This window comes from Podarcis cretensis (assembly GCF_951804945.1).
Source record: "Podarcis cretensis genome assembly, chromosome: 10".
Lineage (NCBI taxonomy): Eukaryota > Metazoa > Chordata > Lepidosauria > Squamata > Lacertidae > Podarcis > Podarcis cretensis.
In genome coordinates this window covers 76,357,976-76,371,982 of record NC_137179.1, presented here as the reverse complement: position 1 = coordinate 76,371,982, position 14,007 = coordinate 76,357,976, and the positions used below count along the sequence as shown (strand labels likewise).

General features: G+C 43.5%; 1 protein-coding gene across 3 annotated transcripts in view; it reads right to left on the bottom strand.

Moving 5' to 3' along the window:
• Window positions 1-1,010: 1,010 nt before the first annotated feature.
• Window positions 1,011-14,007, bottom strand: part of PHYH (phytanoyl-CoA 2-hydroxylase) — a 55,540-nt gene continuing 42,543 nt past the window's right edge. For 2 of the 3 annotated variants that reach the window (XR_013843110.1, XR_013843111.1), the window contains exons 4-9: window positions 11,978-12,059; window positions 9,045-9,226; window positions 7,535-7,684; window positions 7,151-7,285; window positions 1,892-2,117; window positions 1,011-1,279 (exon numbers count right to left, since the gene is read on the bottom strand). The gene's annotated coding sequence lies outside the window, so the exon portion shown is untranslated. The remainder of the gene's footprint in view (window positions 1,280-1,891; window positions 2,118-7,150; window positions 7,286-7,534; window positions 7,685-9,044; window positions 9,227-11,977; window positions 12,060-14,007) is intronic. The other variant, XR_013843109.1, reaches the window with a different exon arrangement.

Below are 14,007 nucleotides of genomic sequence, written 5' to 3'. Positions count from 1 at the left end.
TTCTTACAAAAGCTTACAAAGCTGACTGCAATAGGCTCTTGACAGTCAAGTACAACGCTTTTAGGCCGGGTTTTATAAGGCTGAGTACCAAAGCACAGAACCATAGAATTGTAGAATTAGAAGGAACCTCAAGGGTCATCTAGTCCAGCCCCCTGCAAGGCAGGAATCTCAAATAGATCATACATGAGAGATGGCCATCCCACCTCTGCTTAGAATCCTCTGTGGAAGGAGAGTCCACCACCTCCCAAGGGGGTCCATTCCGCTGCAGAGCCTGTGTATGTCATTGGTGCATTCCATTGGTGCAGAAGCCTGTTTTCTTGACTGGTTCAATATGCTGCTGGAGGCTGAGCCAAGCTCTGTTCAGAGGAGAACATGAGAGGAGACCACACAAGACGGCCTTCTGGCCATTGGGGGGGGGGCCTTTTCTACACTGCTCCCAACTCTGCCACAGCCTTTTGAGACGGGGCAATCGGAAATGGAGAGCCCTTTCCTGATTAGTCAGAAGTCCACCAGCATATGTGAAGTTCCTACAGTGGTGCCTCGCAAGACGAAAAGAATCCGTTCCGCGAGTCTCTTCGTCTTGCAGTTTTTTCGTCTTGCGAAGCAAGCCCATTAGCGGCTTAGCAGATTAGCACTATTAGCAGTTTAGCGGCTTAGCGGATCAGCTGATAAGCGGCTTAGCGGCTTAGCTGATCAGCTGATCAGCGGCTTAGCGGATCAGCTGATAAGCGGCTTAGCGGATCAGCTGATAAGCGGCTTAGCGGATCAGCTGATAAGCAGCTTAGCGGCTTAGAAAAAGGGGGGAGGGATAAAAACCCGCAGGAACTCGCAAGCCATTTTCGTCTTGCGAAGCAAGCCCATAGGAAATTCATTTTGCGAAGCACCTCCAAAACGGAAAACCCTTTCGTCTAGCGGGTTTTCCGTCTTGCGAGGCATTCGTCTTGCAGGGCACCACTGTATTTAGTTATTTTTGCCCCAAAGTATATTCCTTTAACTTACAAGGAACTGCATTTGCCATTTTGTTCATTTATTCACCCAGTTTGGAGAAAATAATGCTACGCTACTAAGAATACAGGATATGGCTTGAACATTCTGAATCACTGCATAAAGGCAACTGTTTCATTGCCTTGTTGAATCATACAGCTGTCTACCATTCAATACTGGATAAAGTAGACCATGAAGTGCATCAATTAAAATAGTTAAAACTGTTCTTGAACTTGAGAATATTGTTTACTCAGAACAGTAGGCGTGTCCAAGGAGGTGTGCCTAGAATTCTCACCTATGCTAGAAAACTGCACTCTGTGCTGCTGATAGAAGTAGTACGACTCCTGCAACACGTTGGCGACTCATATACACACAATAATTAATAAAATGATTATACAGTCTTTATCAATCTTCTGAGAAAAATACAAAACCTTGTACAAAGCCACAGAGACTTGCGAACTACCCAACCTAAGATAAACCTAATGTCTGATTTCAATGGATTTTTCAGTTGCTTAACTCAGTCTTTAGGTAAGTTCATGAAGATACCAACAAAAGGTAAGTTCGGTGTTGTTCACAATACTGAAAAATGCTACTGGAGTTGTAGATGGATGTTAATGAAGATGTAGACAACAGGGTGCCGGTGTTTTGCACCTGTTTCGCCCTGGCAGTCCAAGTGATCAAGAGGCCGTTGTTCGCCCCTGATGGGGCCCTTTTTCTGGGGCTTGCAGGTAGCACACTCCCAAGGTAGTTTTCCGGGCTTCTTCAGTGGTCTAATCTCAAAGCCTTGATATGTATATTGATATTCAATTTCATAGACAATACTATTTCTTGGCTTAAGCTTAAGGGACTACTACTGCTGCTGCTGCTACTAGAAAGAGACTACTACTACTACTACTAGAATTCTCACTTAAGCATCATTATCAAATATAAACATACCTCAGAACTGTTTTACTGCATAGTAATTGAAAAATATTCAGTGCAAGAAAAATTCTGAACACATCCAACCCAAGGATCATGGTCGCTCTCAGTTCAGGAAGGCAGCACATCATTTTCTAAGTCTGTGGCATCTGGATAAGATTCTATAGATTTATTCTCTCTCCTTTAACAAGACGACTTCGCATGATCCAAATATCCTAAGGACAGAAAAGAGCCTTGTTTGTGCACAAGTTCATTCCCGCTGCACATATAAGCAGTTGCATATGGAAGGAAGCCCAGCCCACCCAGATGTTTTGGTTCTGCATGAAGCTTTGCTTCTGAACTGAGGGCTCATCCACACTTTTGCTCCAGATTTCTAGCCACAGGCCTGAGCTTTCCAGGTGTGACAACTTTTCCCCCATTTTCTTACCACTTTCCCTATGAAAACACACTCTTTACTGCTGAACTGAAGGAAATGGCAATGCGCAGAAAACCCTCAGTTCACTGCCAGCAACACAAATCACTCAGCATGCCTAGTGCTTGTCCCCCAATGGTGTGGTGTGGTAGAAAGAATTGTAATATGCTATGTAGAAGCTGGGAGAGAGATCAGGATCAGACCTGCTCAACACCAAAGTACATGACTGAGTAGGCTACCACCAATGGAATAAATATTCCCAATACCACTATGTCAGACATATGACGTGAAAAGTTTTTGGATGCAGGATGTTCACAAACAATATTTATTTTAGGAAACTGCTTGACCTTTATACAACTTAGAATAATATTGATGAAATACTCCCCCCCCCCCAAATTTGTCTTATCTGTTATTGCAGCATTTCCTTTTTGCCACTTCAATATCACTTTCCTCTCTTTCTCTTTCCACAGTTTATACACCAAACATTTCCCCAGTTTGTAAGTAAATTCAATTTATTTTTGGTTTAGCATAATTCAGTTTCATTTCCTTCTTCTGCATTGTTAACATAGACAACTGTCTTTGCAGCATCTTGATTTGCCTAGTAGTATTTATTTCAGTTGGAGATCATTCGAACTATTTTTCTTTTAGTCTAATCTTGGACAGTTTTCTGTAGTTTTCTCTGCCCAGTCTCTTTCTTAGGATTAAAAAATTATGTTGTATGAAATAACCTCTGATGAAAGCTTTATTGGCATCCCAAACCATTTATATTCCTGTCCTTGTCTAAGTTATTCTCAAACAAATGTTTCAGCTTATGCTTGTAGCCTTCCACAACTGTTTCTTCTTGCGGTAGCGTTTCATAAACCTCTGGCTAAAGAAACCAGTTTTCTTTTTAAAAGTCATAATTACTGCATTGTGATCTAAGAAAGTCTTTGGTAATATGTCTATGGAGTTGCCAGTGTCTTAGTTAACCAAATCATATTTTTCTTGAGAAGCATCTGTGTCTTTCAGAGAAATATTTATATTTTTAGATGTCAACAAGTTCCAAATTATCCATCATTTCAAAGAAAACCTTAGGTACTTTATCCTGGGAAGTTTTAATATTTTTCTTTGAAGTTCTGTCCTGCATTGGAAAGACCACTCCATCCCAGTCAATTTTCATATGAAAAGTCCACAAGTCCTATATATAATGTTGATTACTTTTTTTACAGCCTTGGATAGTAACTTCCACCCCAACATATCTACATTGTTCATCAGAGATTATCAGTTTTGGGCAAAAGAACTCCATTCCCCCCCCCCCAATCCTGCAGAGATCAATTCCTCACCAAATTCTTTTTTTGTCAAATATTTTATATCCTTTTCCCTAATATGTGTTTCTTGTAAACAAATTAGATTTTTTAAAAAAGAAATATATTTTTTCTCTTTTGAGGAATATTTGCTCCATTTATATTCCATGTTAAGTACTTGTAATCCATAACTGAGAGGGTTATTTTGTCATATCTACAGCTCCCATTTCTGTTTCTTCAGTCTCATCCATTTGTATTTCTTCCATTTCAAATTTAAATTTCTCCACAAAGTCTCTTGCCTTCTGTACTGAATCAAGTTGAAATCTTTGTTGTTTAAAGATAAAAATCACTCCCTCCTGTATGTCCCATCTTAATTGAATTCTTTTCTGCTAAAGTTATTTGTCAAAAAATAGTAGCCTTTTTCTTTTTTGCAGTGGAATTTCTTTCAATTCAATCACATCTATATCATCAATTTTCAACTTGGTCTCAAAATATTACTGTAAGACTTTGTGTCTAGTTTTCCTTCTAGCAAATTGGACCAAAACATCTCTTGGAACCTTTCTTAATTTTGCAAAATGTGTACAGTGGTACCTCGGGTTACATACGCTTCAGGTTACAGACGCTTCAGGTTACAGACTCCGCTAACCCAGAAATAGTGCTTCAGGTTAAGAACTTTGCTTCAGGATGAGAACAGAAATCGTGCTCCAGCGGCGCAGCAGCAGGAGGCCCCATTAGCTAAAGTGGTGCTTCACGTTAAGAACAGTTTCAGGTTAAGAATGGACCTCCAGAATGAATTAAGTTCTTAACCTGAGGTACCACTGTATTAATTTTGTAGATTTTGTCCATTTCTGCCTCCATGTCAAGCACATCCTTTTTCAAAAAGTATGGCAGGGAATTACCGTATTTTTTGCTCTATAGGACGCACCGGATGATAGGACGCACCAGGTTTGGGGGACAGGAAAACAAGAAAAAAAAAATTTGAAACCCAGAAGCCAGAACAGCAAGAGGGATCTGGCTTCTGGGATAATCGTGCCAAGCCTCTTCAGGGCAGCGGGATGAAGGCTCCGCCTGCCCGAAGAGGCTGCACGCAGCTAAGGCAGAAGCCAGGGCAGACGCGTCGCTGAAGGGGTGCTGCACAGTTTTTCCTCTCTGCGCAGCACCTCTCCTGCGAAGGAGAGGCACTGCACAGAGAGGGAGAACTGCACAGCGCCCTTCAAGCAAAGCTGGAGGAGGAACAGAAGGAGACCCTTCTGCTGCTCCTCCGGCTTCGCAGGGCAGGCGCCTCGCTGGGAAGCTGGAGGAGGAACAGAAGGAGACCCTTCTGCTGCTTCTCCGGCTTCGCAGGACAGGCGCGTGGCTGAAGGAGGACAGGCGAGTGCAGTTCTCCTACCTCCCGCAGAAGCCATGCACTCTTTAAAGGGGCTGCACGGCTTCTACTGGCTTTTCTACGAGGTGGGAGGATTCCCCCATCTCCCGCAAAAGCCCGCAGAAGCCCCGTGCTCTTTAACGGGTGCGTGGCTCCTGTGGGCTTTTCTACAAGGTGGGATAAGGGACTGATGTGGCCAGTCAGTCCCTTCTCCCTCCTGGGGAAAAGCCCGCAAGAGCCGTACGGAGCTTGGGGGCTTTTCCCGCCTGCCTCCCCCCTGCATTCACCCCATAGGACGCACACACATTTCCCTTGCTTTTTAGGAGGGAAAATGTGCGTCCTATAGAGCGAAAAATACAGTAATGATTTTATCCCTAATATCTTCACCCTCCTCTTCTGGAATCTCTCTGAATTGTAGGCAGATCTCTTTGTCTCTCAACTCCATTAATGCCAAATTCTCCAAATATCTTTCCATCTGTTTGTAGCTTCATTTCTACTTTCCAGATGTGAGATATGCTGGCAGGTACAGGAGTTTCCCTTTCTCTCTGGAAGCTTCTGATAAGAATCAACGAGCCTCTGACAGGTTTATAGTCCATTTTATTTACACAGAGGCATGGAGCCACCCTCCTTCAGGATCTCAGTTGGTCCCTCTGCATCCCCGCCCCTTCCACTGCCCCGCTCTCCCACCCCAGTGCTTCTGTTGAGACATCACCCTTTCAGACCTCCTAGTGCAAGGGGAGGGAGGGAGGTCCCCACCGCTCTCAAAGGAAGAGTCTCCCAAGCGGTGGCTCCCTCCTGGTTGCCTAGCTTCTGACTCAGAGTTATCTAGCTCTTCCCCCGACTGTGCCGTCTCTCAATCGGCTGCTGGGAAAGTTGAAGGAAGAGGGGGGCAAACTCTCCCCTTCTTCTTTTGTCAGAGGCTGCTCTGTCTGTGTCTGCATTCCTTCATCTTCAGAGTCAGAGCAGTCTCTGGCATATGAGTCAGACCAGCCCCTGACACCAAAGTCTACACTTTATTTCTACAGACAACTGTGTATAGGATTCTTCTATTTTATTAAGTGTTCCTTCTAAATCTTGCCAGCTTTTCATCTATTTGTATTCAAATGGTCCATATTGTTTTTAATTTCATTCATTTCTAATTTAAGAGATTTTGTTTGCTCTGCCATCATCTGCTGAAAAATGTCAAAAGGGTCAAAAGGTATCAAAAGATGTTTTTATTTCCTCTGCTGCCTTTTTCTTGCTGCCTGGCGTGCTGAGTATTCGGAGTATAAAAACAAACCGTCTTTCTTTTAAAGCCAACTTCTATTTTCACCAGCTGTTTCTGCTTCGCTTATTAAGAATGTCAGCCCTTTCTGTCTCTTTACTGCTCTCATAAAAACTTCAGCAACAGGACAGCTTCCCCAGATATCTTGTTCTGGCTGCAGCATCAATAAATGTAGCCCATTTAAAATAAACCGATTCCATTCTCACAGAGGAAATTTCAACTGGCAAAATAGCTTTTATATTCTTAGGCACACTTTTGTCAAGAAAATAAATAAATAAATAAAAATAATCCACTTAGAACTTAACACAGAAACTCCTTTGTCTGCTTAAATCTTTCTTATCTCAGACCATAAATCAAGCCTTTTGTCTTCACTCAGCAGCTTAAACAGCAGTCCTCCTCCCTTCTAAGTTGTAGAAAGTAGATGGCTCACTGGATGAAAGTTTTCACTGGCAGATGAAGAAACTCACTTAAGTTGTAAATTATTTTATTCCAAAGATAATTAAGAAAGAGAGGTGTTTTGTGGATCCAGTGTCCATATTGCCTGTTGTATCATTTGGGCAAGGTGAAATTTCCTCAAAGTCAGGGCCTCCAAGAAGACTTCTCTCTGCCAATCTCACCAGCTCCTTTTCTGAAGAGAAGCTGAAAGCCAATATTGGTGTCTATCATCAAACACCACACAACTACCACAGACAGAGGAGCTGATGGAGACAGTCCATCGGCCACCATCGCTCCCCTGGAAGTTTCTCCTTTGTTTATTTTTTTCTTTCCTCTTTTTTCTTTCTCTTTCTCTCATTTTTCTTTTCCTCTTTTTCTTTGTGTTTTTAGTTTATCTTTTATATTCCAAAAATATATTGGGTATTTGATATTAACTTTATATACCTTTTCCCAAACTTTAATGGGGCAGGGGAAACAATAATACATACCATCAAGGTGATAGGTGAGTCTGTACCATGCTTGGCTCTTGCAACATCTACTGCTTCTTTCTCCATGTTCTCTTGAATTGTACCTTTCATGTCAATATAGTGGCACTCAGAACTTGCGTAATGACAAGAAATTGTCTGCATAAAAAGACCAATATAACTTATTTATTTTCATTTGTAAATGCATTTCTGCAAAGGCATGCATCCCATATGAAGGATAGGTTTTACCCCTCACCTCCAGCCCTCCAACAAAGAAACATAGAAATAATAAGGCACAACTTCAGGTTTTGATATTAATAGCTCAAACATGGGAAAGCCTTGACTTGAACTGAAGGGGGGGGGGGGAGTTAGGTGTTCCAACACCTGCAACCTCAAATAGCATCTTACCTTACGAAACCCTTCGGTCCTGTTCATTCCAGAGCCATGGATTAGCAAGGGATGGAAGAACACTGTGTCTCCTTTCTCCACAGCAAGGTGAACCCTTGGAATAGTTTTATCATAATCACGCACTCCGTGGTACATCTTGTTTACACCACCCTGGAAGTTCAATGTATAAAATTAACTTATTTTTCCTAAAAAGCTTAATCTTTTGAAACCTCCACACTTCAAAAACTTTTAGAACTGATTTATAAATATTAAGTCTATTTAGTTGGGTGAGACCAAGGCCTGATCCAGCTGAACAGTGAACAGTGGACAGCGATGTCCCTTCAGAAGCTCACATGCTGAATGTGAAGCTGATGGCCCTCCTGCCTCTCTTCTCCCTTGCATCTTGTATGGAGATGCCTGCTGCAACCAAACATGGATGTTCTGGCTTCCATTTGAGAAGCCTATTGCCCAGGATCCTGTCTAATTAGTTTTGTCTAAGCCATTTGAGTCCATGGCCCTCCCCACAACTGGTGGCACTGAAATAGAGAACGTTTATTTGGTGAAATAAATAAGATGCTAAAAGAAAATATTGTATTCTCCCCCACGTTGGTATCCTTTTCTAAGGGAGAGAATAAAAAGATAAAATGAAAACATTCGCTACATTACCTTCTTATTGTTGCATGTATATTGACTGCCCAAAGATGGAGAACATTGTCTCTATGATGGAGTAGTATATGGGAAATTGCATTACATGAAAATCTTACCTGCAGCCCCCTGCCTCCTCTGTCACAGCCCCCTGCTGCTGCTGCTGCTGCTGCTGCCACCTCCTTCTCCACAGGCCCCTGCTCCCAATCTTGAAGGTGGCAGGGAAGTGAAAGGAGGCTGGAGATCTACCAACTGAGGAACTGCTTCATCTCACCTCATGGGTGGGCTGGTCTGTTCTTGTTCTGATTTCTTATGAGGGTAAATGTAAAGGTAAAGGGACCCCTGACTATTAGGTCCAGTCGCAGACGACTCTGGGGTTGCAGCGCTCATCTCGCTCCATAGGCCGAGGGAGCTGGCGTTTGTCTGCAGACAGCTTCCAGGTCATGTGGCCAGCAGGACTAAGCCGCTTCTGGTGAACCAGAGCAGCACATGGAAACGTCGTTTACCTTCCCACCAGAGTGGTACCTATATATCTACTTAAACTTTAACATGCTTTCAAACTTCTAGGTGGGCAGGAGCAGGGACTGAGCACCAGGAGCTCACCCCATTGCGGGGATTTGAACAGCCGACCTTCTGATCAGCAAGCCCTAGACTCTGTGGTTAAGACTACAGCGCCACCTGCTGGTAAAGGTAAAGGTGCCCCTGCCCATATGGGCCAGTCGTGTCCGACTCTAGGGTTGCGTGCTCATCTCACTCTAGAGGCCGTGAGCCGGCGCCGTCCGAAGACACTTCCGGGTCACGTGGGTACTGTACCTGCTGGTACTCTCCACTTATTTGTCACAAAAATCCTCCATCCCTCCCTGTGATGAAGTCATAAAGAAATTACCTCCCACTCAGGATAATCATGCTGTTTCAGAGACCCCTTATGACTTCCTGGCCAAACTGCCAGGCATCCATTTCTGCGATCAATCTTCTCCATGGCAGTCCAGGCACAAACAATGCGATCTGCAGGCCGGAATGAGAAGTAGTGCAAATCCTGGTGCATTGGTTGGCGAGAGGTCTTCTTTCCTGCAAAAATTATTTGTATTAGCTTTCATAGTACAGATGCAGAATTAGTTAAGTAAATACAAGCACAATCTTCCAATACTTCTCATGTAGAGGTGGTGCAGTTTTGGCTACACCTTCACTGGCACTCAGAGACTCAAACCAGGACTAGCATTTCTGGATTTAAGCTGGCAATGGCTGTACACACCCATCTATTGTAGTGATGGCATGGCAGGAATGACCTATAAATTTTGGATTTAATTTCAAGTGGACAATACAATGTACCACAAATACCTAGGAATTCATGCTGGTGAAATTACATTATAGTGACAATGCAGAATGTTTTGCCAGGAGCATAATTCCACTGAAACCCTATGTAAAATCCCTCTTATTGTTTAGGGTGTTGAATTACTGGTCTGTATATAAGTGCAGGCATTTATACTGAGGCTGCAGCTTCTGGACAGAAATTCTGTTCTCTCCTTTTAGCATTAGACAAAGCCCTACCCTTCCAACAGCAGTCAGCGTTGTCACTTATGAATGGGAGGGAAGACAGTGATGAGAAACCAACTTCACATTCAACAGTAAGGCTAGCAGTATGAAGGTAATTTAGGAAGACACAATTAAGCCCTTCATGCTTGCTTTGTTACTGTAAGGCAGGATACTTTATTCAGAATATTTCTATCTCATATTTGCATCACAAAATATAAGATTAATTTCACATTTAAGAGATTATTATTATGAAGGGATATCCTAGGAGGCAGCCATCATAAGGGTTGGGTTTCAAATAGCTACATGCAATACCTAGTCCCAACCATGTTCCACCCTCCCTCTGCTCTCTATACCAGAGTTACTCTAGCCCAGGCATGTCCAAAGTCCGTTTCAGGGGCCTAATCCGGCCCGCCGGTTGGCTTAATCCGGGCCCTGTGGCAGTTTATTTCCTGGGGTAAAATCTTAAAAAAGCTCAACAACTTCAATCCTAAAAAAAGTTTGGTCGGCCCTCACACAGGTTCACCTCATCAAATTTGCCCCTCTTTGAAAAAAGTTTAGACACCCCTGCTCTATTCGCTGCCAAGTGCCAAAGCCCAGGAAACTGGAACACCTGGTAGCAACAACTGAAGAGTTCTATTCCAAATAGCAGCCCTGAAAGTGACCCAGATGAGATGGGACCCAGGGATTCCTTACTTTTCCATATACCGGTACTTTACTATCTTAATAATTTAATTTAAACTTTATATCCCACTTTTCAACGTCTAGGCCCTAAAGCAGCCCACAATGATAAAAACACACATTTTCTCATTCTGCAAGGTTCCTCCTGCCAGGTAACGCAAGTGCCCCGTGAGAGTGTCCCACTTGATGCCCTGACTTCAAAAGATCTATATCCCACTTCAGGGAGTTCTTCCTCCCCACACAAACCTCTGTTATGGAGAGGAATGACACCAAAATCCCTGGAACTGAACTGATACGGCTGACGAGGGCCTGAAGCAAAAAGAGCTGCAGGGTCCTTCCTATACATGTGGTTTTGTAAAGAGGTTTCACCTTTTAGGGACGCGGGTGGCGCTGTGGATAAAACTTTAGCGCCTAGGACTTGCCGATCGCATGGTTGGCGGTTCAAATCCCCGCGGTGGGGTGAGCTCCCGTCGTTTGGTCCCAGCTCCTGCCCACCTAGCAGTTCGAAAGCACCCTTAAGTGCAAGTAGATAAATAGGTACCGCTTTATAGCAGGAAGGTAAACGGCGTTCTGTGTGCTGCTCTGGTGCCGGTTCGCCAGAGCAGCTTCGTCACGCTGGCCACGTGACCCGGAAGTGTCTGCGGACAGCGCTGGCCCCCGGCCTCTTAAGTGAGATGAGCGCACAACCCTAGAGTCTGTCAAGACTGGCCCGTACGGGCAGGGGTACCTTTACCTTTTTTTAACCTTTTTGGTCTTCAGTTTTTGGAGAACTGAGTTTAATGTTCAAAGTGGACCTACAAATCTCTCCCAAACTTGCATTACTTGGGATTCTGGACACTTCTAACTCTCAAAAGGAACAGTTAGCATTTGTCCTATTAGTGGTGTGTATAGAAATTTCAAATTGCTATGCAATAGCATTCTGCAGTTTCTGTAAACATTGAAGCCTGGTATTCCCGGATATGGACAATAGCCTTTGCTGAAAAACTAACCTACCAAATTCATGCAAATAAAGAAAAACCGAGTCCTTTTCTACAACACTTAGCAAATGTTTCTTGAATATATGCAACAACATTGTAACAGGAACCCACCACAATCCAAATAGTAGAGAGACTATTTGGACTAACTCAGGAATAAGATCTGATCTTCTTTGACACTGTGGTTGGTATGTTGCGACATGTGCTGTACATGTGATATTCAGTGGAAAATGAATAAAACCTTTTAAAGAATGAAATCAGGCAGAGGACTGCAAGAAAGGGGGGGAATGAGGAAGAGAGGATGGCAAGGGAGAAAAGTATGGCACAGTCACTTTTGGCTCTGTCCATGCTCACAGATTATACCCAGAAGGAAACAGGAAAAAGAAAGGTCCCACCTCTGATTTAGAGAGTACCAATACAAAATCTGAGAGAAGTTAAATCAAGACGTGTATCAGAATGAACCATGTTGTATACAACTATACATCTTCGTTTAGACTTGCATCACAGTAGCTAATTCTCTAAGTATACCTACAGGACCTTGCAAAAGAAAAAGGGCAAGTCCAACAATATTTACATACATGCTAGCATTCTTGAACAGAGTATTTTATTTTTCATCCATTCAATTATTTCTTACCAGAATCCGGAGGCTTATTTATCAACATGGCGTGCATAGCCATGATGTTTGGTCCCGTGAAGCATTCAACATATTTCAATATCTAAGGTGAAGAAAGTTTCTCATGAGATGCATATTTAAACATGCTAAAAATATATAACCCTTTATATTTCATGGGCAAGACTCAAGTGAATACGCATGATCAATACACCAGTGTTGAAACAGCAACCAGTGCTATGCACTGCTGAGAGACATCTATAAATATCCCATTGAAACGAACAGGAATTAAACTCCCATCCAGCAGTAAACTGTCTGGAGCTACCTATTCCTATAGCACAGAGATTCATTTAAAAAAATTAAATCCCTTTATGTTGATTTATACTTAACATGACAATTAATAGCATGTCAACATAGAGCTAAGGTGAATGTTTCATTAGAGCAAGGGTTTTTCCTTGATCAGGAAGTGCCCTCTGCACTTCCCCAAAATGTGTTCTGGGTTCCCCCCCCCCCCCCAGATTTGGAGGTGGAAAGGATACATGCGGGGGGGAGGGGGGAATTCCCTTGGGCTACTGCTAATGCTTGAGCTAGCACCAAAAGTTGGTTAAATATCACACACAGTGATCACCACTGCAGAGATGCCTGATTTCACTAGACATTGGGTACAATCTGCAAAAGTTAAGCTCTGCTTAAAGCATCTATTGAACGAGACAAAATAGCAGATCAAATCTACTGCAGTATTGCTTCCTTAACTTAAAAGCAGCCATATGGAAGTGAGGAGGACGTGTTTTGAATAGGACTGCAGCACCATGTGATGGACGTCATACTTTGCTCCTTCCCAGGCCAGATTCCCAGCGTAAGGAGGTGAGGGAAATACGGAAAGACTCTGGTACCAGGAGGAAGTTGCTTGTTTTTTTCAATTCACACTCTGGCTGCTTTCAACTTTTATAAAAAAATATGGAGCCATGGGACATTCTGTTCCCGCATCTCTGGAATCATTTCACCGTTGGTGTCACTTAGCTTTTGTTATATTGTGCTGTTCCTGATAGAAAATGACTGCCTTACTATGCTAGCAAGTTACCGTATTTTTTGCACCATAACACTCACTTTTTTCCTCCTAGAAAGTAAGGGAGAATGTCTGTGCGTGTTATGGAGGGAATGCCTACGGGTGGCGGGGGGGATCTGCTGCAGTCGTGAGCAGAGGATCCATGGTTCCCCTTCCTTCCCTCCTCTGTGGCTCGCTTTGAAACAGCAAAGCGGGAGAAGAGCTGCTGAGTGGGGAGGAGAGGGACAGAGAGCCTGCTTCTTTAAAGGAGCAAAGCGGGAGAGGAGAGGAGCCACTTACACGAGTGTAAGCGGCTCCTGTCCAGTTGGTTCCTTTAAAGCAAGCAGGCTCTCTGTCCCTCTCTCCTCCCCACTCAGCTCACTAAATAGCAGCAAAGTTTTTCAGCTCACTAAGCCAGGGATGAGCGGGGAGGAGGGAGAAAAGCGGAGCCTGCTTGCTTTAAAGGAGCAAAGCGGGAGAGGAGAGGAGCCTTCTCCCCTTATACCCCTCTTCTTCATTATTAGCAGCATCCTTCTCCACACACCCCACGCGTGCTCCTTGTCCCTTGAGTGCTTTTCCTTCCCTCCCCACTTAAAACGTGGTTACAAAGCACGGATCCACATGGATCCTCAGGATTGTTGCACTGGGTCACCCCAAATTCACCATCAGACCACATAGCATGTCCATGGCTACATCTTGCACCAAAAAAATCATCAGTTACAGATAGGTAGCCGTGTTGGTCTGCCATAGTCAAAACAAAAAAAATTCCTTCCAGTAGCACCTTAAAGACCAACTAAGTTAGTTCTTGGTATGAGCTTTCGTGTGCATGCACACTTCTTCAGTGGTATCTGAAGAAGTGTGCATGCACACGAAAGCTCATACCAAGAACTAACTTAGTTGGTCTTTAAGGTGCTACTGGAAGGAATTTTTTTTGTTTCAAAAAAATCATGCACCCACTGTTGCCTGGGGCTACAATGGTGCAAAAACGTGGTTACAAAGCATGGATCCA